A 25,595-nucleotide genomic window follows, 5' to 3' on the forward strand; every position below is an offset into this window, starting at 1 on the left:
GTTGAACGAGAAATTTAATCACAAAAAGGAAAGCTTCAATGCTAAAAATGAGTCACTGTAATCATGTAGAGCAGATGGTTTAATGCAAAGAGATGACTTATTTTTGTTCAAAAATTAGACTTCAGAAAATTTCAGATTCCTCACATTGATGAATAAATCAAAGGCAACCAGAGCTGTGCCTAATAGAGCCTTAAATGTGGTATGTTATTATTAAAATTACATCTACCTTTAAAGCTAGAAACACTATATGATGGTCTTGTAAAGATTATCTTCTGTCCTCAAAGATTTTATAATCCATGAAAACTGAAGAAGCTGAACACTGAACAACACGGAGTGACTGCATAAAAAGCAATACTTTTCTACTTTATATAACTTTTTCATTTTTCAGAGGAAGTATAAATGCAAATGTGATATATTAACAAATTTGTACATTTTTATTTGACTGGGGAACTTGTAAGTTTGTTTTTATCTGGTATGGAGATACAAAAGTAATATTCTGAAAAAGGTCCTTTCATAGTTGTTATATCAGAGTATGTGTGATGAGGAGACTGTCTAGACTCATAATAGGTAATATAATAATGTTTGATTAGTTTTCTGAATCTTCTCAGCCACTGGCTGAGTGGTGTAATCTTTACAAGAATTGAAGCTGAATTAGTAATAAAACTTGGAGCACCTCCCATTTCTGAGATTCTACGCATATAAATCCAAGAAATTTAAGAAGATTTTCTACAGTTCATTTAATCATGTCTAAAATTTCTTCAAGATTTTAAAGTTTTAAAATTAAATAGACCATTTTCTTTAGACGGGTATTGGGTTGGGCAGACGTCTTCCACAAATCTACTGTCAGTACATTACATTTCTCCCCGTGTCCCCAGATCTCTGAAAATAATATAAAGCATTATTATGTTATAGGAATACCACGCATATTTTAAAAGCTCTCTTTTTCATTTTTAGCCAACCCCGCTGACAGTGCTTTACCTAGTGTAATTGTTTTCCGTGTAGACAGTACATAAGATACTGCTCGCTTTTGTGTGAAGACTCCCTACTGACCACTTCCCGCTCTTCACTTGTTTATATTGTAATAGAGGATCTGATGTATTATATCAACCCAAAGACAGGCCAGTGGAGTGGTAGGGGGATATGTAAGTAATCTACACAAATTTTTGAGAATGTAAGCATTAGCCATTAAGCTCTGATCTCACAGCCTATGTTTATTGCACTTGAGACTTCTTTTGTCATTACTTATCCTTCATGGATGAAGCACAGGAGAGGGTGAAAGGGTTGTCGTGAGCTCATGTGTGCTTCATCCTGTAGAATCTCAACATCTTCCAGGACATCGTATGTGTTAAATCCTTGGTCCCGGGAGAAAGACTCTATAGCATCACATTACTACTTGATCACTTGCTGGTCTATACCCTGAAGAATGTTCCTTGATCTCTCAATGTTCTAGCCTTGAAATATAGATATGGCAGCATCTACCTCATAGGCAATGATTCTGAGAATAAGACAGGATGGATGGTGCACATAGAGTACTAAGCACAGTAACAGAAGCATCATATGTGGGCCATCCACGTAGGCTGAATGCTGTGTTGCTTCACTGTAGAGTTGTACTTTAACTGGGAGACTTTTGACTCATAGAGATATTTCTGTCAAGGAGGAAACATAACCTCAGAGGTTATGGTTTGGGACCTTGAGGACATTGAACAGTTTAGTATCCACTACCAAGTGCATTTCAGCAGGCCTTTGAGAAACAGGCCATGCAAGTCCCCATTTCTTGAATTCTCTCTTGTACAACCTTTACCATCTTCCCGGTTCCTCATCAATTGAATTGAGTGAGATCTTTATGGATCTTCATTTCATATTTGTACCAGAGCCGTGCTTTTAACTTTTTTGAAAAATTACATGTTATTATCTGTTGTTGTATTTTAACCATCTGGCTTTGGAGACTGACAGGACTCCAATCAGCTTTGACTCAAGAAGCCCCCTTTACAGGAAACACCAGTTGGTGTTGTTTGTTTGCTTGTTGTTAAAGATTCTTTTTATATCATGTCGGAGTGACTGATTCCAATGGTGCCAACTTCTACTCAATAGGGGAACGTAACTACTGTTGATGTAACAAACTGCAAAGTAAACTCTGTTGCTTTTTAAAAGGGTGACATCTAGTGGCTAAGCCTGTTATTTCAAATAAATAGTATACAAATGGCATTTCTTTTCATGGTCCAGTTTATTCTTTCTTAAGAGTTTTTATATTACACATATTTATATTAGTTTTTCTTTTATGTTATTTGACTATATGTTTATAGTGCAATAATTGTGTAGTCAAAGCCTTCAGTAAGGAATTAAAACAGGATGAAGGTCAAAGTTAAGATTAGGGGCATTCTAGCTGTGTGGTTAAACAGAATGCTTAAATGTTCATCAAGGGTGGGGAAGAAGGGCATTATGGGAGTGAGTGACCCACCAGGTGTAGAGAGTGGATCCCAGGAAATGCAGCCTTGCATTCTAAATTTAGTATTCAGTGTGTAACTTTGAAGTATCTTTTATGTTTCCATTGGCAACTGGTATATTATATCTGTATCAAGAATTTCACTTCTTCTTCTCTCTCTCTCTTTTTTTTTTTTTTTTTGTTTAAATAGGCATTTTGGCCATTGTTCAAACAGATGACCTAAGACTTTTTCCAGGAAACTTTTGCCAATAAAGAGAAAGGGTACAGGCCATAGTCGATCCACTGCATTAAGCATCATAACTCAAGCTGTTATTCTCAACTAGAATTTGACCTTGTCCTAGTTTATCATCACCTTTTCTCATTCCAGTGTCATATTCTAAACTTTGTCTGTACCTAAGAATTATTCTAAATTAGAACTGGTTGTGACTAAATGCCATTTGTTGTTGTTGTTGTTTTTTCTTCAGGCCTGACTTCAATTGAGTCTATAAAACAAATAATTATTGGTCTGAGATAAAAAAGGAAATATTTTTAATTGTAAGCATTTGAAGATCAGAAATGTATCACTAAAAATATTGCTTGAATACTTTGATTTTTTAAAACCTTATAAATGTTGATCTTTCTGGTATACTTTAGATAAATACTTAACTTTTGATTTTATGGGATTCAAAAATATCTGAAGCTCATGAAATGATTCTTCTATAAGAGCTCATAGACTGTAATTCAACACCCCCTGACACACACACACACACACACACACACACTCACACACACACTTTATTTTTCTTTTGAGAGACTCTAGGATAAGAGCAGGAGTGAATTATATGAGTTATTATGATTCCTTCTGTCCCTTACTTTTTTACCCCATCCAGTGAAACCATACGAACTAGAAAATTGCTATTTTTCACCTTCCATGCTGGCATAATAAACTTCCAGATACCCCAATGTATTTGATCCCTTGAAATGTTTTAAATATTTTGAGTGACCAAGAATGAGGCCTGCTGAAAATTTTGATGAAAATGCTAGAATTTCATATCATGTCAATAGATTTCCATAATCAGTTTGAGGTGCTTGATAAAAACCTATAGATAGAGATGTCATTTTTAAGGCCTTATTAAGGGCTTGAATCATTTCCTTTATTGTAATAAGTAATCTACAGGTTAAAAAGAACCAGCCAAGAAGGCTAGTCAACTTCAATGCATGGTTAGACAAATTTTAGAACTCAGAAATGTAAATTATTATTTTATTTTAATTGGCAACTTAAAGAAGAAGACATGCCAAACAATATTCAGGAAAGTCTAAGGATAAAAAAAGGTCTGAAGAAAATTTAGTAAAACAACTCAAAAATTATAAGCTCATGCCATGCTTGGCCCAACTGTACAATTAATGTTATGCGGGGAGATCGTCTAATGCACATTTGTTCCGGGAAATGCTGACTTGATATATTGATTCTCCATACTTTTCCAGGCAATGTTGAAGGATCCCATCATCCAAAGCTTATCTATAATTTAAACCTTGTTTTGGTTTCTTAGTGATCCTTTCAGACTTGTTACTTATCACATCCTTGTCTAGTATCTGCATAAAGTCTCCTTGTGAAAGCCTAAAGAATAAGGAAAAGTAAGTCACACCAGTACAGTGTAAGGCTCCAGGTCCTTTACAATGTGATAGACCAATATCAATGGATTTCTCAGACTTTTCACAGGATTTCTAGTTGAAATGTGACCTCCACCTCCCAGGCATCTGTTCTACCCATTCAGCCTGTTTCTTATGTTCAGTGTTTAGTATTAACATGGATGACTTGTCAGCCACAACTTTTTGACCTCTCAGCCATATTAGATAGATACCCTTGGCCATCTCCTTTGTCTTTGAAGTTTCCATTCCACAGCTCCAAGCTTCCAGTGCACCATTTTCTCCTGCTTCTGCTCCAATTTATGTGATGATTCTTCTATATTTTACAAAGTTTACTCTTTCACTTTTTCATTGATTCTCTCAATGCCTCAACCCTTGGTTCCCGAGCCCAGAAATACCTTATCCATAGACATGATTCCAACAATAGATACTTGTAGAGGACACTGATTTGCACTTCCAGCTTTACCACTTCCTTATATTTTAGCCCTTATTTTAATGATTGCAAATTACAAGAGTCTCTGATTACTAAAGCATTAAACCAGTTCCTGAAGATAAAGTAGGAAAGCAAAGATTGTAATAATAGGAAATATTCCCGAATGAACTACACATTTTAAACTTAGCTCTTACTGAATACCCTTTCCCAATTAGCATTAGCATCTATCTCTATGAATTATTATAACAAGTCTTGGTCTTTTGCTGATTATAGAATATTAAAAATATCTGATAACACAGTGAAAATATACTGAAAATGGATTGTAAAGTGAAATTTTTCAAGAGATTCAGGATTTCCCACTGCAAGTGATACTGAAGAACTGCTGAATCACAAAATTATGGACAATGAGAATCTGGCAGAGTTAGAACCAAGAACAGATGAAGTAGAGGAAATTAGACACGGTACTTCAAAAGCAAATGACTTGAATATCAGAGATTAAAAGGAAATGATGAATGCTTCAAAAATTTTTATAGAAATGATCATTTCTATGGTCATGCTGAAAAAGTTAAATGTAATATGAAAGGGATTGTATTTTACTATCTTAACATTTTTAAAAATACACCAAAAAAATCAATACTTGACTATTATTTATTCTTTCTAATGATTAGCACGTAATACGAGCCAAATTACAAGTTAATTTTTATATAACTAAATTTACTTTTTAAGAGGATCTCAAATTTAAATTTTTTCCATTAATTACTATAAAAATATGGTTATTGGTTTAAATTGGATTTTATTTTAAATGGACTTTTCCCAATATTCCATTGGTCATCAAATAATGAAGACTTCCAATATACTCATATCTTTCTAAGCTCAGGAATTAAATATAGTGAAACTTCCATTTTATCTTATTCCACAAAAGTATCCTTCCTAAGGAACTCATTTCTTTGTCATGTAAAGAGAATGATCCTGAGTCCATTAAGAAGATATGAATAAATATAACCAACACATATTTTTGTGCAAGTAACTTCTACAGATGGAAGTGAATATAAGATATTGCCTGTGATTTTAATTTATAGTCTTGGAGAGATTATTTTAGTAACTGAATAAATGATTTAGGTGACAGGTAACCCAAGGTCAGAATATATGCCACAAGGTAACTTCTTAATAATTGCTAGATGACTTCTCAAACATAGCCATAGAAGCAGTAGAGGGATAAATGTCTTTAACTTGGTGCTTTGGAAAAGCTTGAGCAAGGTGGTGGGGAAATTTGCAGTTACAAATCCTCTGCTCAATGGAAGGCTATGTTAACTAAGTGAATAAATTTACTGTTACTTTGAAAGATGAAATTGTTGCCTATGAGAAGGATTTCACTTGGTTAGTTTCGTAAATTTAAGAAGTATAAAGAAGAAGAAAGAATTACTTAAATTACATTTCTTAAAGGGATATGTCAAGTGATCATTTCCTTTTTATATTTTTTACTAGAATTTTTATGGAATCAGAGTTATTGAATTAACATTTAAAAGTCTGCCTATTATCATAAAATTGCTCTTTATCCCTATTCTACAATATTTTAGAAATTATAAACAGTAGTGAAATCGAGTTTGTTGCACCCTCATACTCACGGAATAGGTAATACCTGTCCTAAGTCCCAGTCCCCAAATCCTCACTGTGAGGATGGCACATCCAAAAATGGCACATTGATTGAAGAAGAAATCTCATCTATGAAATCACAGCATATAACCTACACCTCTCTTAATTCAGAAACTATTTTATTTTATTTTTTTAAGATTTTATTTATTCATGAGAGACAACAGAGAGAGGGGCAGAAACCTAGGCAGAGGAGAAGCAGGTTTCCCACGGGGAGCCTGATATGGGACTCAATCCAAGGACCCTGGGATCACGACCTGAGCCAAAAGCAGACGCTCAACCATTGAGCCACCCAAGTGCCCCCAGAAACCATTTTAGATTAGTAGCTCTAAAAGGATCCCTCGTTTTTTTAGCTTGACAATTTTTACTATGCAAAATCATCTAGATGATTTTTCTGCGTTGTGAATTTAAGCTGTGATCATAAAAATAACTTTTATACTCTGAAGTGTGATCATGATTAAAAATAAATTCAGTAAATAATCTGATTTCTTTTCAACTCAGGAGATAAAGTAATCCTGGCTCTTAAAGGAAAGCCAAAATAGTAATTTTCAGTATAAAGAGATATATTAAAGCCATTGTTCCTTGCAAATCACTGCTCTCAGATAATGATGACAATATCATTAATTTGGGAAAATTGGAGTCCTTTGAAACCTCAAAATTTATTTTCTCTTCTAAAATTGCAGTCTCATGTCTCTGAAGATATATGAGGCCAATGAACCTTTCAGACACCAAAAGTAAAACTTGTCAAAGAGAATAAACTCTTGTTTTAATCACTTCAATTTTTGCCCCTCAAGTGACCTTTGGAATCTGCAAGGTTTTTTTTGTTGTCATTGTTGTTTTTTAATATTAGCTATGAAGAACCATTGCTAAACTTTTGTCTGATCTTATTGAGAAACAGAGAAACATGTATGTAGCTATCTGGCTCTTGAAGATTGCCAAAGCAGCCACGATACAGTATACCTGCTGTATGGAGCAGCATGGGGACCTTGTTGGTCACATATCAGACCCACTGAGTCCTGGTGCTTCCAAGACTGGGCTGGGCTAACTACAGATGATAAGAACTCTTATAATACATTGTCCAGAACAAAGATCTGAACTCATGCAATCTGTTTTCTTTGTTTTTTTCTTTGTTTATATGTTTTTACTCAATGCCAAAGGAGAAGATTTGATTGGCAGGAAATGATCCTTTTCTCCAGAGTTGAGGTCTGTCTTTGTCATGACTAGTTCATGTATAGATAGTTCACCTTGTTCCAATCTCTGCTCCAATCGGCTTTGGCCAAGATCTCGGAAGATTTGTTACAAGTCTGCTATAAGCCAGGGAAACTTAGCCAGAAAATGTCCTTTTCTTTCTTTCTTTCTTTCTTTCTTCTTTCTTTCTTTCTTTCTTTCTTTCTTTCTTTCTTTCTTTCTTTCTTTCTTTCTTTTAAAAAGCCTGTGATCCTTCTGAGAATTCATCTTTACACATTCAATACGATTGCTTGAAAACTGATTATAAATTAATTCTAAATTTTTTGAGTATAGCAACATTGTCCATGTGATCTTTCTTTACTTTCATAATCTGCCATGCCCCAAAAAACACTTTTAAAAATTTTGTTGTTGAATACATGTCTTTCTTTACTCTCAGCATAATAGACAAACCATCTTCTAGCATATGGAAGCATTTCTTCTTTGCAAGTTATTCTGAAGGGGGCATGATTTGCAAAATACTGTCAAATTAAATATGCATTTCCATATGCTTCTACAAAGACCAAATATATCCAGGAAAACTAGCTACAGACAATTAAAAAAAAATCCTTCATGAGTATTTTAATCAACATTGCAACTAGTCCTTTCAAAAGTCCTAAATTCAGAAATCTTCTCACAGTTTTTATGATTTTAATATCGATATTACCTCCAAAGATTATAAATTTAAAGTAATATATTTCAATAGTATACTTAATAAAGTATATACAGAGAATTTTCAGAGGATTTATTTGTTAATAAAGCTTTCACACCAAGAAAATATTGATTTGGCTCTTTTAAGGACACCATATTATTCTGAAACTTCAAGAAATAATTTTCATTAACCAAAACTCATGATATCAGGAAGTGCTTTTTTATTTTTTAACTACACTTGTCATGTTGTTAGATCACTGGACATACTTGAACTCCTGTTGAATATGTAATGAATATATAACAGAACCAAGTGAAGCACTCTAAAAAAATTTACAGATGAATGAACAAATGAGAGGAGGAAAAGAAATTGGGTTTTGTGATATCTTCTCATACTATTTTTCAGAGCAGCATTAAGTCAGTAGTCTTAGAATAGTACAGAGCGATTGTGAACAGATGAATATTTTTTAGAAAATAAGATTTGATAGAGATCTTTTTTACTCACTAAGAGCGAGTTGGTAATATTTTACTTAATGTCATGGACATGTCAAGACTTATAATAATCATGCTTGGCAACTGATTGCTGGCATCAAGGGATGAATGTACAATTTATGAACTAAAGCAACCAATTTTGTCAGTTTTTGATATTTTTGTTTGTCGTTAACATCTTTGAATCTTCTGTCACTTAGCTATGCTTTTACTTTTCCTACAAATGTGGTGGTCACCAACTGCCTGGAATTAGACCCTCCTTGCTTTTTCTCTCAGTGTTTTTTTTGTTTTTTTTTTTTTTAAATCTCTTATTCTACTGCTTTCCCTGGTCCTTATTCCTATGCACTAGCTCCACCTTCCTTCTATGTATCTCAATCACTGTTACTTCTGGTTGCCAATATCTCCTTGAAATATAGCAATCGTGCTTCTATTTATTTCCGTGTCTTCTCATTCTGCAAGGTGGTTTAGCAGCTAACAGTGTTAGTGCACTGCTATGAGGAATGTCCTAAGACTGTGATTGGGAGATTGGGTACCATGCAACCGTGTCTAAATCCTACCAAACAGATCTGCCCTGAGGGCAGAGTTTTAGTATATTCAAACCCTTCCTTGTTTGCATTTGGTCATCCATGTTGGATTGATTGGCTAGAAGATACTGCCAGTGGAGGCTGGAAGAAACACTTTGGCTGATGACAGATGAATAGAGCTTGGAACAACCAAAAATGAAAAGACAAAAGTCTAATTGTTCATGAAAATAAGTTAGTATCTTCACTGAACATTGTGGAAGAATTTTGACTTATAATTGTATAATGCTTCTACAGTACTTTCACAGTCATTAAATATATATTTATTGAGCATTGTATATATATGCATATATATTTATGCATTGTATATATATGTATATTACCTGGAATATATATATGTATGTATTGCAATTATATACATATACCAGGCAATTTTTAAAGTGTTTGGGATATATGGCCAAACAAAACAAAGATCCCTGTCCTCATAGAGCTTGTATTCCATCAAGACAAGACAAACTATATATAGTATTTCTTGATATACTATATATATACATATATATATAGCTAATTATGTAATATGTTTGAAGTTTCCAATTATGAAAAAAGTCCTATAGATACTTTATGCACGATCCTTGGCAACATGCAGTATTTGAAAGGCATTCAGGAAGGCCCATACTGGGAAAACGAGATGTGGATGAAGAGGTGAAAGAGATGGAGGATGGGTCAGGCAGTTATATGATGGAGAGAGTATCTTTGCTCTCAGAGATAGATACTCTCAGAGAGAGTATTTTTAAATGATTGTCATTACCGCTGTAAAGACTTTGAGGTGTGAGCAATATGAGCAATATGTTTGTCCAAGTTTACTATATTAGATGACTCATTAAGTGCCCTTTGAAGAAGAGGAATTGATTATAGAGATTAAAAAAGAACAGAAAAAGTAACAAAAGAGAAAAAGAGTTTTTGAAGAAAAAAAAAACACATTTCATTTTTCTGCCCACTCAGAACCCTAAGTGCAACTTTTAAGGAATGTGTCTTAAATATTTTGAGGAATAACAAAGAAAGCTAGCATGGCTGGAATAGACTGGAGATTAGTAGATGAAATTAGACAGATAAAGGAGTCCATAAAATAATAGGCCCTTATAAGGTGATATAAAGACACAGGATTCATTCCCATTTTGCCAGAAATGTGATATGACATAGCAACTTGCAAAATGACTTCTGGTGGCTTTGTTGGGAATAGGCTGTAGGACATACAGGAAGGTAGGCTTTGGAAGACCAGTTGGGGAACCATTACAGAAAGCAGGCAGGAAGTGACCACAATTCAATGCAGAAGAGTAATGGAGGAATTGATGAGAACCTGTATGATTAAGGATCTATTATAAAAGATAGGTGGCAGCAGTCTGACGGAGGTCAAGAACAGAAATATATATGTCAATTAAAAGATGTTTGCGATCATACTGATTGCAGTATGATGCATACTGATTGATTTTACTGCTCACTACCTAAAATATGGTCGTGGCTAATCGGATGTAAAAAGCAGAATATAGTTAAAAGTTATTAGAAAGGTGAAGCAACAGGACAGTGAGAAAAGTTTGGATAGAGGGAAAAGATTAATTTGATGTTTGGGCAAAAGGATGTTAAATCATTAATTAAATGTCATGTAGTTATTTCATTTATCAACCAAAAAAGTATTTCTTGATCTACTGTAGGCAGAACAGCCTGCAGAGCATAGGAGATACAGACATGAATGAGCTCCCACTGTCCTTTCTGTGTGAGCAGAAAAAGGAAAGAGAGATGTTGGAGAAACCTTTGTTGAAGAGGGGATATTTGAGCCGACTGGAGAAATTCTCCCAACTGTTATTGAGACTAGAGAGGAACAGGCAATGGTGGGGGGTTCCAGGCAGGGTGGTTTTACAAGCATCCCAGTCAGGGACCAGAAGATGGAGGTCCTTGCATTCCAAGTGAGGAATTTCAATTTTTATCTTTGAGATGATGGGAAGCCATTGACTGTTCACATGGAACAAGATTACAAATTCAGGTCTCTTCAGCTCTCCAGGTATTGGTTTCCTCCTGGGAAAAATAAATAATTAGGTCTAGGGGATCGGCTGAGATTTCTTCTGGCCTTTAAACTCTGATTATGAAACAATAAAAATGAAACATCAGAATAAGGTGAACTGCCTCTAGGGATAGTTTAGAAACTAAAACCAGCTTGATGGAAATCTGTGCGTCATCAACAGTATTGAAGACTTTAGTGACCTTTTTCCCCCTCTACCTTTTTTGTAGTAGGGGGATGCAATAAAGTCGGGACAAATTTGTAACAAATGTTACCATAACCTTCTCATCTTTTTTTCCATTTCTCAAGTATAAAAGAGTACTATATGCATATTTCTTAAAGTTCAGCTGCCAAAATTTTATTATGGAAATTAAGAATATGTAAAAGCTATTTGAATGAATACATTTCTCATTACTTTCTGAATAAAACAATCTTTGTGGAACTTTCTGATTCTGTGAAACATAATTATTTGATGAGAATTTTAGATGATATACTTTCACTTGAAGTTGGGTTTTAGAGGACATTAGGATATGAGATGACAAGCATTCAAACTTTTCCCCAATTCTAAGAATAAACAATTATGCTGTACCTCAAAAGCTCTGTGATTTTTGGCAATGCTGCAACAATTTGTCTGATTCAACACAATTTTTGAAGCCATGAAAGCAGTAAGACAAGTATATTGAATTTTTAGCTGTGACCTTGAGTGGGAGAAAGAAAGAGGAAGGGTAAAGACAATGGGAGACGAAGGGATTGGATGGGGGGTAAGGAGAGGGGAAGGAAAGGAAAGTTGGGGAAGAAGATGAGCAAAAGGAAAAGAAAAAAACTTATTGCAGCCAGGTTCATATTCCTAAATACAGACTAAAATTATTAAATATATGGTAATAAATTGTCAAATTAAAGGACATTATATAAGCAATCTTTTATGTAAATGTACTTTCTTAGAACAGATTGTGATCTGATTTCTTTATTTGCTGAACTGCTCCAGTGATGAACTTTGCTTTTCACATAGATTAAGAAAACTGGGAAAAGTTGTTATGTTTTGGTGAGATACGGGATAAGAAGAGGTAGGGGGTTTGCAGAGTAAGTTAAATTAATTCAGGGTATGAAATATTCAGGGATTCATACTGGAATTTCTGCCATTAAAGTCTTGCTAAAGAGATCAAGGAGAGTTGAGTATTTCATTTCATAACTCTTAGCATCCAAAATCATATTCAGTGGATCCCTGGTGGCTTTCTCTTACTAAATTTGAATATCATGCCTCAAAGATGTCTTTATAATAAGCGATGCTTTCCATATGATAATAGTTACTTGAAACTCCTTTTAGGAAATTTATGATGTTCAAAGAACACAAAGCATATTAAAATCTTTACTTTTTATTATTTATCAGATGTCTTCCAACTCCTCTTAAAATTCTGTTAATATCTTCATTCTAAGTAAATGAACTCCCTGCTTGATTATTAATTTCTGGTGGCAAAAGATTCAAATTTCTAGTCCAAGTGAGATGAGACTGCATCTTAATTATTATTGTTCATATTAGATTTATAGAAATGATTTATGAGCTCGCTGTGATAATTGCTACTTATAGACTAATTTAATAGTTTTTAATTTTACTTCATTAGCTTTAGAATATATCCTTTTTAGAATTCATGTCAAGATTTCATTTAGATTATATTTCTTTTGTATTTCATTTTGCCTTTCTTATGTTCCAAATGGTGGAGTCTTAGAATGAATTTAACTTTCCCTCAGGTTTTTTTTGTGATGTATTTTGTGTTAGAATGAATATTTTTTTTTAAATCACCATTTCTTTATTTGACTTTAAACAATCCCCATTACTGTAAAGACTTCAGGGTGTGAGCAATATGACCAATCTGCTTGTCCAAGTTTACTATATTAGATGCCTCACTAAGTGCCCTTTGAAGAAGAGGAATTGATTATAGAGATTAAAAAAGAACAGAGAAAGTAAAAGAAAAAAAAGGAACAAGAGAAAAAAGAGATTTCAAGAAAAAATTGTATATTTCTGTCAACTCAGAACCCTAAGCGCATCTTTTAAGTAATCTGGGGAATACTGCTTCTATAGAATTTCTGATTCACTTACAAAAAAAATCTGCCCCAGATGATTTTGCATTTGCTTGTGAATATTCTTGATCGTAATAGTCTATATCTACATTTAGGTTTCAACAACCAACACTTGTGTTATTTTAGACTATTTATTGAGAGTCTTGGAACTGCAATATCTTCATCTGTGTAGTGAAGATAACATAATATCTAGGTCATTGGATTATTTTAAAGATTAAGCTATTGCTTAATCTAATTAAGCTAATTAAGCTCAATTAACATTTGTTTTTGTTGCTTTCAAAAGTCTTAAACAATTACAAAAAAAGTATTAAATAATGACAAGAGCTTAAATCAGGAAAAATACGTGCATCCCTCAGTTAAACTTGTTGGACTGTTTTTACAAGACCTTTACAAAACTGAGAAACCAGTCACCTGGGTTCACATTGTTCACATTGCGCAGTTGGAAGATAATATGGGGAAAATAATTTTTTTTTCTTTTGTCATCTTATTTATATTAACAATTTTTTCAAAAGTTTAATCTAGTTAGTAGGATAAGAGTTATAGTAGATAGGCTCTTATAATAAAAACATCATTGATGTTGTTTTTCATGAAAATATTCAGAATAACCTGAAAAATGCCAGACATTAAGGAGGAAATCTCAATACTCTTTTACTTCACAAGGGGGTTATGGGTAAAAGTAAGTTTTAATAAGATAAAAATGTTATCTCTTGTTATAATATCCCATTTAAATGGTTAAGTTTCTTTTTATCAAGTGAAAGTGTAGAGCAATTAATTTTAGGCAATTGCAATCATTTCCCAAAGAAATAGCATTTAGAATTTAATTAAGATTGAAGATAGATACCCCCCATGATTAAAAGAACATGTAATTATTAATAATTTATATCAGAATGAAGATGCAAAGAAGAAAAACATCACATGAAAAACCTGTGATAGTTTGAAACTATTCACAACTACTGGCTCCAGGACTTTGAAGCACATACAACATGGAATGACTCCTTCTGCCATTTTTTTTTTTTTTTTTTATGGCTACATGGCACAAAACTAAGGGAGTTTGTATTAATGATTTGTTGAGTTGTTTTCATGAATATCTTCATCAAGTAATTGCTCTAATCACTGAGTTTAATGACCTACTGTCACATCCAGCTACCAGACTGTAGTGCCATCTTATGTAGAAAGTTATGTTATCTCCTTCCTCTGGTGTACTCTAACCCCATTTACTGCTAACTGTTGGGGAGTTATGGTTTAAATAGCCTCCATGAAAAGCTATTATTTTCATTTTTCTTTTTCTATTACTCTTCTTTCTTTCTTTTAATAATACCAAAATTCATGTTGATGAGGCAGAGCTTACCTTCCTGAGCCTGCAGTTTCATTTCTTTCAATCCACTCAATATCTCACTCCTAATGTGATATGTCAGCAACACTGTCTTCCTTAAGCTGTTGGTTAATATCAAACACCTAGGTGCCAGTCGATTTCCCTTCTGTCTTTCCTCCCACCTCATTATGTCCCCTGGATGCTTGCTTCTCAGTGAAGACTCACAGGTCTACCCAGAGTTACAAGGGAAGAGGTGACACAAAGGCATGAACACCAGGAAGCGGGGATGGGGGAACCCACCCACTGTTTTGTTGAATTAATAACTATTTAATTAGTTCCTACCCCCCAGCCACACCCAATAGACTTTCAACTAAACTCTGTGGACAGGACCACTTCTGTTCTAGCTCACTGTATTCTCTCTAATCTGTAGCTTCTAGCGAAGTGTCTCATTAACTACATCTGAAGAATTAATGAATGAAATATAGAGAAACTTGCTGTCCCTCCTCTCCAGAGGGGGTACTCCCACAGGGGCAGGGATGGGCAGTGGAGCTGGTAGGGGAATGCCGAAAAAAAAAAAAAATGAAAATAGATAGACTAGCCTCAAAAAGAAAAGTAATTTAATTAGAACCAAAAACAATAGAAACAAACTCACTAATAACAAGTGTCAACTTTAACTTCCAATAAGCCATTTACTTTACTTACATCTGTTTTTATCTCCTGCTCTTCCATTCAGCTTCCAGAGGCTGAGCATCTCAGCTTCTACTTGCTTATCAGCTTGTGAAGGTACTGGTTCTGAACTCTGTTTTTCAACTTCCTTCCTTTAAAAAAAAAAAAAAAAGATTTTATTCATTTATTCATGAGAGACATAGGCAAAGGGAGAGGCAGGCTCCCTGCCAGGAGCCTGATGCAGGACCCCATCCCAGGACCCCTGGATCATACCCTGAGCAGAAGGTTGATGCTCAACCACTGAGCCACTGAGGTGTCCCTCATCTTCCTTCCAATGAGCCATCTCAACCACAGCTTCTTGTTTTGGGTCAGTGTTCCTACTTGTATACTGAGCAGGATATGGGCTTAGTTATGTGCCTTTAGATAATCACCCAACCTCTGTAAACCTTAATTTTCTCAAATCTAAAAGGGTGGAAATAATACCTACCTCAGAGTGTTATTGTAAAGATTAAGTGAAGTGACATGAAACTATCTTGCCCATATCCCAGCAAACGTGTCTTGGTTTTGGTCCTTTTTTCCTTGGCAGCTTGCTGTGCAAAGCTTTGCTAAAACGTACTTTTTGAATTTTTTTTTAAATTTTTATTTATTTATGATAGTCACAGAGAGAGAGAGAGAGAGGCAGAGACACAGGCAGAGGGAGAAGCAGGCTCCATGCACCGGGAGCCTGATGTGGGATTCGATCCCGGGTCTCCAGGATCGCGCCCTGGGCCAAAGACAAGCGCCAAACCGCTGCGCCACCCAGGGATCCCAAAACGTACTTTTTGAATAAGATTTCCTATTGCCATAAGAACCAATAATTTGACTAACTATACCACTCTTAAATGTACTATAGGATTATATAACTTCCACCCAGAAGTGATGTGGATGGAGTGGCGGAGGGTGGTGAATAGTGAACAATTAGAATCTCCAATGGGGTGTAGGGGCTGGTTCCCTTCAAACTAAGCCCTTGGATAGTAAAATATAATTTCTTCAGTAAATAAATGCAAAAGACGTTTATCATCATCAAATAATGAGATAGACAACTTAGAAACAATCATAATACCATATTTGTACTTTTTTAGATAGGAAGTTAAAGTACTTGTTTTAGATTCAGTAAATACAGCGTAAAATATGATGTCTTGACCTCAGTTATGGAATCAGTTCAGAATTTTTTTTTCCAAGAAGAACACATTTTTCCTTTCATGTAGTCACCTGTTTCTTTCACATTTAGATTATGAACATATCATCAGTACTTTCAAGCACGAGCTATTATTCCTCCTGTGATACCATGTTCACACACTAGGTCTTTGATGTTTCTGTCAGATATTGCCAGCAACCATCATAACTCATGCTCTTGAATTTTTAATATCACTCTGCAAACAGAAATGACAAATACTTAGTCCTTTAGCAAACACACAAGAATGAAAGAAAAGTTCCTAAATAGGAAAAACATATTGAAATGTTCTCCCAATTTTTATTTTGATCTCATCGAAAAGTAATGGGGAAGAAAAAACCAAAACATGTTGCCATTATTTTCATGATCTGTCTCACAGACACTAAATTTGCCTCAGATTTTTTAAAAAAGAAAATGCCAAGAGGTAAAGTTTGAATGTTTCCATCCATAGAAAGCATTATGTGCAATATGTTATTTCTTGATATATAACTACAGAAGAAATAATTCTCTTTAACAAACTGTAGTATTTCTCTTCTCTTTCAAAAGATAAAAGATAAAATAATAGTGCCTCTGTTCTAAAGGATGGTAAATGGATCTAATTCATTCAGGCTAGAACTCCTTCTCTAATTACTTCTTTTTATGTAAATATAATCTGAGCCTCAATGAGAGTGAATCTCCTAAGAATCTACCATAGTTCTATGCTGCTGAAAGAATGCACATTCAATAAATATACATCACAAAAAACATAAGGACCTCAAATAAGCAATTGCTTTGTATAGTGGTTTTGCTTTCCCAATCAGTTTAACTCCTAGCTCAATTATGTGTTCAAATTGACTTAAATTGGGTTCCGATTCTGATATTAAAATAAAAATATTTCAGAACTTGGATAGCTATACTTTTAATTTTATTATCGATTACAGTTATCAGAAATATGATAATTTAAAAAGTTATATGTAAATATCATCAAGTCATAAGCCCTTGGATAACTAATTTTTAGTTATTAGTTATTATTATTAGTTTCCATTTTTATCAACTTATTTGATGCAGAAAATTCAATCTTGTCAGTTCTAGGTAAGTTTGGTGACTTTGTGATTTTTCTCAGTAAATCCAGAGGTTGAGCTCTGTCAGCACAGAGTGTTTTTCTTGTTTTTTTCTCATTAGCATCTCAGACGGCATCTGAGATTGTGGGGTTGGGTAACGTCCAGACACTCAGACATTGTTAAAGGAGAAGCATCTGGCTCACAGCCATCTCTTGGAATCCACTAAAATGCACCCAACACCCCTTGGTCATCTGCTTCCTTTGCTGCTACATCCTCCAAGTTGTCTGTGGAACCACAATGGCCCCATACCCTTTACCTGAATCCTCTAGACCAATGGGGATATTGAATCTCTCTGTCATTTCTATTCTCTTCTCTGGAGGCACAGGAATTTTAGGATTCTGTCTTGGATCTCTTGGACTGGTATGATCTCAGTTGTATGTGTTATCATGGTTCCATTCTGTTAACATTTTTACACGAAGACTATGGCACCAAGCTGGCATGGAGCAATTCTATACAAACCCTCTAAATTGCCTTCTAAAGCTAAGAGAACGTTGTTCAGGCAATTCTTATCATCACTTTTTTCCAAATGTATCGAGTTCCCACTGACCTCACAACACCCCAACAGCCATCCCCTTGAACTTAACAAGGGGTAAGAGTCCATCAGGGCTCCGTATTAGGAATCTGAATCCAATCTTTTCCTTTCCCTTTCCGAAGCTTCTCCTTCTTTAGCATGATCAAACTATTTTATTCATGAGTTAGGTTCATTGTTTCCTCGATTCTCTTTTCTCTTTGCTGTTTACGGTATAGACTTTATGCTAGGCTATATGAGACACATTGTGACTAGAATTCTAAAATGTCTATCTATTGCAAACCAGAAGTCTTGACCTTTAAAGACTACTATATCTCTATTATAAGTTTAAAAAGCTCATTTTGGAACTCAAAACTAAAAGATGTTTTAGTACTATATATATCATTTGGTGCTCTCCACTAAACAAGCGATCCTAAAACAATAAAATTTATTGATCGTCCATGGAGAAGAAAGTTATAGGTGACTATTTGAAAATGATGAGACAAATTTTTATTTTCTGCAAAGGTTTACCACCTTGAACATTTTTTTCCAAGCAATAATGCATTATTAGTAGTTCCACAATCTATAGATTTTTCATGTCAGGGAAATTGGCAATTAATATATGATTAAAAATATCATTGGTAGAGGGAAGAAAACCCAAACTGGACAATCAGTTTTCCCAACAGATTTAGTACTTCATTCTGGAAAAAATCATTGACAATAATACTGAAATTAAATATTAAGTGCACATCTAGAAATTTGGTAAACTTATTTTAAAAAATAATAATTCAGGGGGGTCTGGATGGCTCAGTCAGTTAAGAGTCTATCTTCCGCTCAGGTCATGATCCCAGGGTCCTAGGATGGAGCTCTTCGTTGGGCTCCCTGCTCAGTGAGTAGTCTGCTGCTCCCTCTCCCTCTATCCCTTCCCCCTGACTTGTACTCTATCTCAAATAAATAATCATAAATAAATAAATAAATAAATAAATAAATAAATAAATATTCATCTAAGATTAAACAACATAGTACAAAAAAGAAAAATAGGGGTGGATAAGGGAGGTAGGGGGAAATGAGCCCATATAATCTATGTGTGTGTGCTAGAGGTGGAGGATATGCCAGGAACATCATGCAAAAGTTTCAGTGGGACCAAAAGACTGAATCTGTATGTGATGATTATCCACAGTGTCAATGGAGGCAGCTGAAAATCTGACCGGTTTTCCAGTGCAGAGATTTCATGACCAGTGACTAGATAAAGAACAAACAGTGACCTCTTAATGCTCAGACTTTCTCATGTTCCCAGAGACACGATGACATACTAAATAAATGTAAGCTTAGATATTTATTTATTTATTTATTTATTTATTTATTTATTTATTTATTGAATTTTCCTGCTTATTTCCTAAGTAGATTCCTCCTGTTGTTATTTATTTATTTATTTGTTTGTTTGTTTATGGAGATGAGAATTGGCAAAATGTAGTATCACTGAAATATAATCATAGATTTTTGAGCACACAAATGAGACCATTTAAAACATTTCCCCTCACAACAAGATATATTTTTGGGATGGACAAGAATATGTCATATAAAATTGGAGATTCGGATTTTACTAGTAGTGAATAGTGTCATTTTAGATAGAATGCCAACTTCAGAGGATGAGAAATTCATCATTGGACTCTGAATTAAACTCAGTGGCTTGAGTTGAATTTAGCGTAATGTCCAATCAATGGTTTGTGAAAACTGAGGAATTGCCTTTCCTATTTTCTGCACTGTGAAATAAATCCTGGCTTCTTTGCTTTTTTCCCTTCAGACCATTCAAAAATCTATCATTCAGCTATCAGTCTAAACACCATCCTATTCTGGAATATATTTTGCTATCAAAATTTACTTTGTTGAAATATTTTGGCAAGTTAATTAAAAAAAAAATATTTGAAAGAGAGAGAGTGAGCAAGGGAGCATGGGGTGGGGAGGGGCAGATGGAGAGGGAGAAGGAGAATCTCAAGCCAATTCCCCGCTGCGTCTGGCGCCTGCCATGGGGCCTGCTCTCGGGACCCTGAGAGCATGACCTGAGCCAAAATCAAGAGTTGGCCACTTAACTGACTGAACCATCCACATGCTCTTGGCAAGTGAACTTTTAAAATAAAGCTTGCCCTGAGGCTTTTAAAAGTAAAAGTAGGCATCTTATGTAGTTAAAGTATTAGGTTCATTACCTTTATATAAAATTTCAGAGTTAATGATTATTTCAGTTGAAACAAGATATGTTCTTCACAACAGAGGCTCAGCCTCTCAGCTGCAGCCAAAATTAAAATTCTATTGTTTCATAGATACATCTTTATTATTTTCTTTTTTTATTTTAATTTTTTTATTGGAGTTCAATTTGCCAACATATAGCATAACACCCAGTGCTCCTCCTGCCAAGTGCCCCCCTCAGTGCCCATCACCCCAACTCCCCCATCTCCCCAGATACATCTTTCAATATGTGAATATACCATTTAGAAAAATATCTGCTTATATTTAATAAGATTATTAAATCATTCCTTTCTTCTGTGCAACATAAGTTGAGAATTTTCTCAGCCTATATGGGTTTTATAAATCATTTCCAGAAAAGTCTCAGGTATTTTGTTATAACTGTCTTTTCAATCAATGCGTAATGCTTCCAAAAGTAAATATCCATTACGATAAATTCAGAATCTCCTATAAACAGCTATATCATAAAATTTATTTTCTCTCCATTTATCCCACAGATGGAGTTAAAACTGTTACATGAGCTAGTATTTACATTAGATTTGAAAGTTCTGCCTTGTATTCTAACCATTAAAAAATAATAACTTCTGATAAGTATCCTGTTACAGTTTGGTTCTAGTTTAAATGAGAAATTTTAAAAGTGGGAAGAAATCAAGTTTTTAAAATGATGACTAAATTTCAGATAGTACCTCTTCAATGCACACCGGTCACATCTCATGGTGGGGATGATGTCCACTGTAGAACATGGAGGAGTCTGGCTTTGGAAAGCCACTTAACTCCCAAGGAACCTTGTCATTTCTCAGCTCTCATCTTTGCATATGCTGCTTTGACCATCTGGAAGAGTCTTTCCTTCCTCTTTGCCAAAATAGGCTCATTCTTGTACTCGGCTTCCTCTGCAGAGTCTCACCTGACCACCACCATGCTGGTTCAGCTGCCTTAACCAATGCTTCACTTATTGGCTGCTTATCGCACATCACATCACCCACGCTGCAAACACACTTCTATAAGCAGAAAGAGGCAATACCTGAGCTTATCAGCTTATGCTCTAGTTGGGGGAGAAAAGCAAAAATAAGCAAGTATTTAGTACGCACAAAAGACAATCTACATTCTATTCTACGTCTTTTACTTGTTTGTTTCATGTCTCATAATCATCTTCAGGACATAGACATCTTCCTCATTCACTTTTAATTTAACAATTATATGGCATTTTATTATATAGATTTACCAAGAATCAGGAAACCAACTTTCTGTTGAAGGAATTGTAGGTTATTTATTTATTTATTTATTTATTTATTTATTTATTTTTTTGGGGGGGGGAGGAATTGTAGGTTCTTTTAAACTAAGAGGATGCAATGACTATTACACAATTCACTCCATATTTGTACAAACTCTGGTGAATAAATTCCCAAAAGTGAATTTGTACGGTTGAAGAGTATATATATTTCTAACTTTTATAGACATTATTCACTTGTTCTCCAGTGAGGCCAGTTTATACTCCCACAATAATACATGAGTTATTCATCACCCATGTTAATACCAAGAGAATGTATAATCTAAGTTTAAAATTTTTGCCAATCTAAGAGGTGAACAGTGGTATCTCAAGAGTTTTAGTTTTTTATTTTTCTTATCTTTAGTAAATGGAGAGGAATTCTTTTTAACACTTAAGAGGCATTTTTCCTTGTCTATGTGATCAATCCACATCTTCTGGTAATTTTTTCTTGGGTTATTTTTAGATTATTGATCTCTAGATATTTTTATACTAAGAGGATTAAGTAACCTCCTGTGACATGGGTTGTAAATGATTTTTAAAAATAGATTGTTGTTTGATAGAACTTTCTCTTATGATTCATTAATCTATGAGGATAATCCTATGACTTTCTCTTTAGCTTTTTAAATGTAGCGAATTAATTTGTTGACACCGTACCACGTTGTTTTCATTCTGAGGTTTTGTAATATAGTAATATTTTATAGAAATATTCAACTTCATTGCTCTTATTTCTTAGTATGATGTGTTTTTCCATTTAGCATTAAAATCAGCCTGTCTAGTACCCATTTAAAAATAAAATAAATCCTTTGTATTTTTTGCTGGGATCATACTAAATTTGCACAGTACCTTGAGGAGAATTGATTTTTTTAATGTTGTTGAATATTATTCAAATCTTTTTTTTCAGATTCAAGAGTGTTTTAAAAATTTACTTTATGTAGGTCTGGAACATTTCTTGGTGCTATATTCATTTGTTTAAAATTTTGGATATTTATTTCTCATATTAACTTTGTGCCAGACTACCATGCTTAATAATCTTTTTGTTCATACCAGCATAAAATCTATAATTTTAAAGTAGTGATACTTCCTCATTTTCAATTTGTATAGCTGCGAAGTTTTAGTATTAATTGCAGTCATGTTTAGTGTTTTCCATTAAGTGCAAATTTGACTCTTAGGATGACAAAGATATATTCCATTGCAATAAGTATCTTCTTATTATTATTTTGCTTCATTTTGATTTTCTTTAATTAACAACAGTTGCAGAATGTTGAAAATGTTTTTATAGGGTCTATAGAGATCATCCTATGATTCTTTTTTTAGCTTTATTAATAGAATAAATTGTATATAATAAATTTGCTAATATAAAGCCATTTTTGCATTTCTTAAATGAACTAGACTGTTCATAACATATTTTTATGTGGTATTTGAATCTATTTATGGTTTTTGAAATATTTTTAAGTCAATAATATTCTTAAGTCAGATGTGTGCACTTCTAATCTGGTTTGATATTAATGTTATATTTGTTCCCCCAAAAGTGTGAAGTTTTCCCATACTCTTTTTTTGTTGTTGTTTTGTTAGTTTTTTTTTGTTTTTTTTTTTTTGTTTTGATATTAATGTTATATTTGTTCCCCCAAAAGTGTGAAGTTTTCCCATACTCTTTTTTTGTTGTTGTTTTGTTAGTTTTTTTTTTTTTTTGTCAGGTTTGTTTGTTTTTATGCCCCTGAATAGTTTAAATAGCCTTGGAGTTATCTACTCTGAAAAGTGTTGCAGAATTTCTCTATGCTATCACCTTCTTTTAGGAGCTTTAGGTATTTGAGATGTTTATTTCTTCTATTAAAATCTACAGGTTTTGATTCTCTTTTCTGGAATTCCTTTGGATTATAAATTGTCCTAGAAAATTATACATTTTGATGTAAGTTTTAAAACTGATTTTAGAGGTGCCTGGGTGGCTCATTCCCTTAAGTGTCTGCCTTGGGTTCAGGTCTTAATCCTGGAGTCCTGGTAGGGAGCCTCAGTGGGGAGCCTGCTTCTCCCTCTGCCCTTCCCCCTGCTTTGCTCTCTCTTTCTCTGTCTCTCCCTCTATGTGTCACTCTCTCAAATCAATCACTCAATCAATCTTAAAAAATAAACTAATTTTAGTAATTTGTCTTATGATGATCTTATTTTTTTCTATTTTGTTATTATTCCTCCCCATATTATTTTTTATAGCTACACTTGTTTTGTGTTTTATCAATTCACTGATATCTCTCACTCTCACCAAAATTGATTTTTTAATTTATATATCATTGTTACTTATTTTATGCTTTCTAATAATTAATTCTAGCTTTTATCTTAATTAATGTATATTACAACTTTATGTCAGTTTATTTTCTTGTTCTCTGTGACTTTTTGATCTTATTATTGATTTACTTCCTTTTCTTTAAAAAAATGTTTCTATTGATCTGATATCTAAAGCTAGGAAATTTTCTCTGTGCACTATTCTAGCAATATCCCAAAGACATTGATCTATAATGTTTCATTATGTTTTAAAGAAAATCTACTATTTCAACTTGATCAGAAAAGTAATTTGAAATAAATTTTATTTCAACTTCCCAAGTAATTGAATCCTCTTGTTTTGTTTTTAGTTTCTTTTAGTTGCTTATTTTATTGGATTGTAATCAGAAGACACAGCAATATATTGACTGGAAATATCACATTATTTTGTAGTTAGTTTTAGTCAGTATTTTATGAGCACTTCTAAAGAACCTATAATCTTTTTTTCGGGACAAAGCATTAAACAATTGTCACTTAGATTTACCTCTTAATTAGTATTTTGTTTATTTGATCCATCATAGACTCAATGAGGTCACTGAAACTATGCTGAAACCACAGGATATTTCTATTTCTGTAACATCTGCTTTATAAATGTTGCTGTCCTGTTTTGTGATGTCTAGAAATTCATAACTGTTTTGTCTGTTTCTTTCTGAAACACTCATTTTAACTGATTCTCTTTGATTTATGGGTACAATCTGATCACTTTGTCTTTCAGTATTTGAATTAAACCCATTAAATTTTATTGCCTTGCTACTTCTGGTCTTAATTCAATGCCATTCAGTGTCATATTTTCTGTTTCTAGATCCTTTTAGTCTTTCAACACTAGATATGTTTTGCTTTTTTGTTCATTATTTATTAGCAAATAGTTCTGATATTTCATATTTTAATTTAGAATTTTAATCTTTCTTATTTTCTTCTATTAGTTTCCTTTCATGAGCAATGGAAGATTTAGCAGGTGTCCTTTCCCTTCTGACCAAATTCCCTTCACCCTGTGACTTAGTCAATTTTGACTTTCTTGGTGTTTAGTGCATAATCTTAGATCTGATTATATTTTGTTACTTGATTCATCAAGTTTAAATACACTCAATGAAATTATTTCATTTCTCTTCATTTTGCCAGTTATGCATTTTCACACTGTCATATAACATTCTCTTTCATTTTGTTCTGTCACCTTCATCCCCACATTTGTTTAATCCTGGTCCTATAATTAAATATATTCAATAGTCACCATATATCTTTCTGTCATAATGTCCTCAGGCATCTCTTGGTTGACTTAACTTTACCTTCAGGTATATTTTCATGAAGAATTAATGGGATCAAAGAGGCAAATGCATCCTGATGTTTATAGCAGCATTGTCAACAATAGACAAACTATGGGAAGAGCCCAAATGTCTATTGACTGGTGACTGGATAAAGATACACACACACACACACACACACACACACACACACACACAGATATAGATATCTACATATAATGGAATACTACTCAACCATCCAAAAGAATGAAGTCTTGCCATTTACAACAACGTACATGGAACTAGGGTGCATTATGCTAAGCAAAATAAGTCAGTCAGAGACAAATACCATATAATTTCACTCATGTGGAATTTAAGAAGCAAAATAGATGAACATATAGGAAGGAAAAAAAAAAGAGAGGGAAGCAAACCATAAGGTACTCTTAACAGTAAGAGAACAAACTGAGGGCTGCAGAAGGGGAAGTGGGTGGGGGATGGGCTAAATGGATGATGAACATCAAGGAAAGCACTTGTTATGATGAGCGCTGGGTGTTATATATAAGTGATGAATCATCACTAA

At 33.9% G+C, this 25,595-nt stretch overlaps 1 protein-coding gene across 1 annotated transcript in view; it reads left to right on the forward strand.

Moving 5' to 3' along the window:
- KYNU (kynureninase) overlaps positions 1-25,595 on the forward strand; it is a 111,138-nt gene that overhangs the window by 71,870 nt on the left and 13,673 nt on the right. The window lies entirely within an intron of this gene.

This window comes from Vulpes lagopus, chromosome 24 (genome assembly GCF_018345385.1).
Source record: "Vulpes lagopus strain Blue_001 chromosome 24, ASM1834538v1, whole genome shotgun sequence".
NCBI lineage: Eukaryota > Metazoa > Chordata > Mammalia > Carnivora > Canidae > Vulpes > Vulpes lagopus.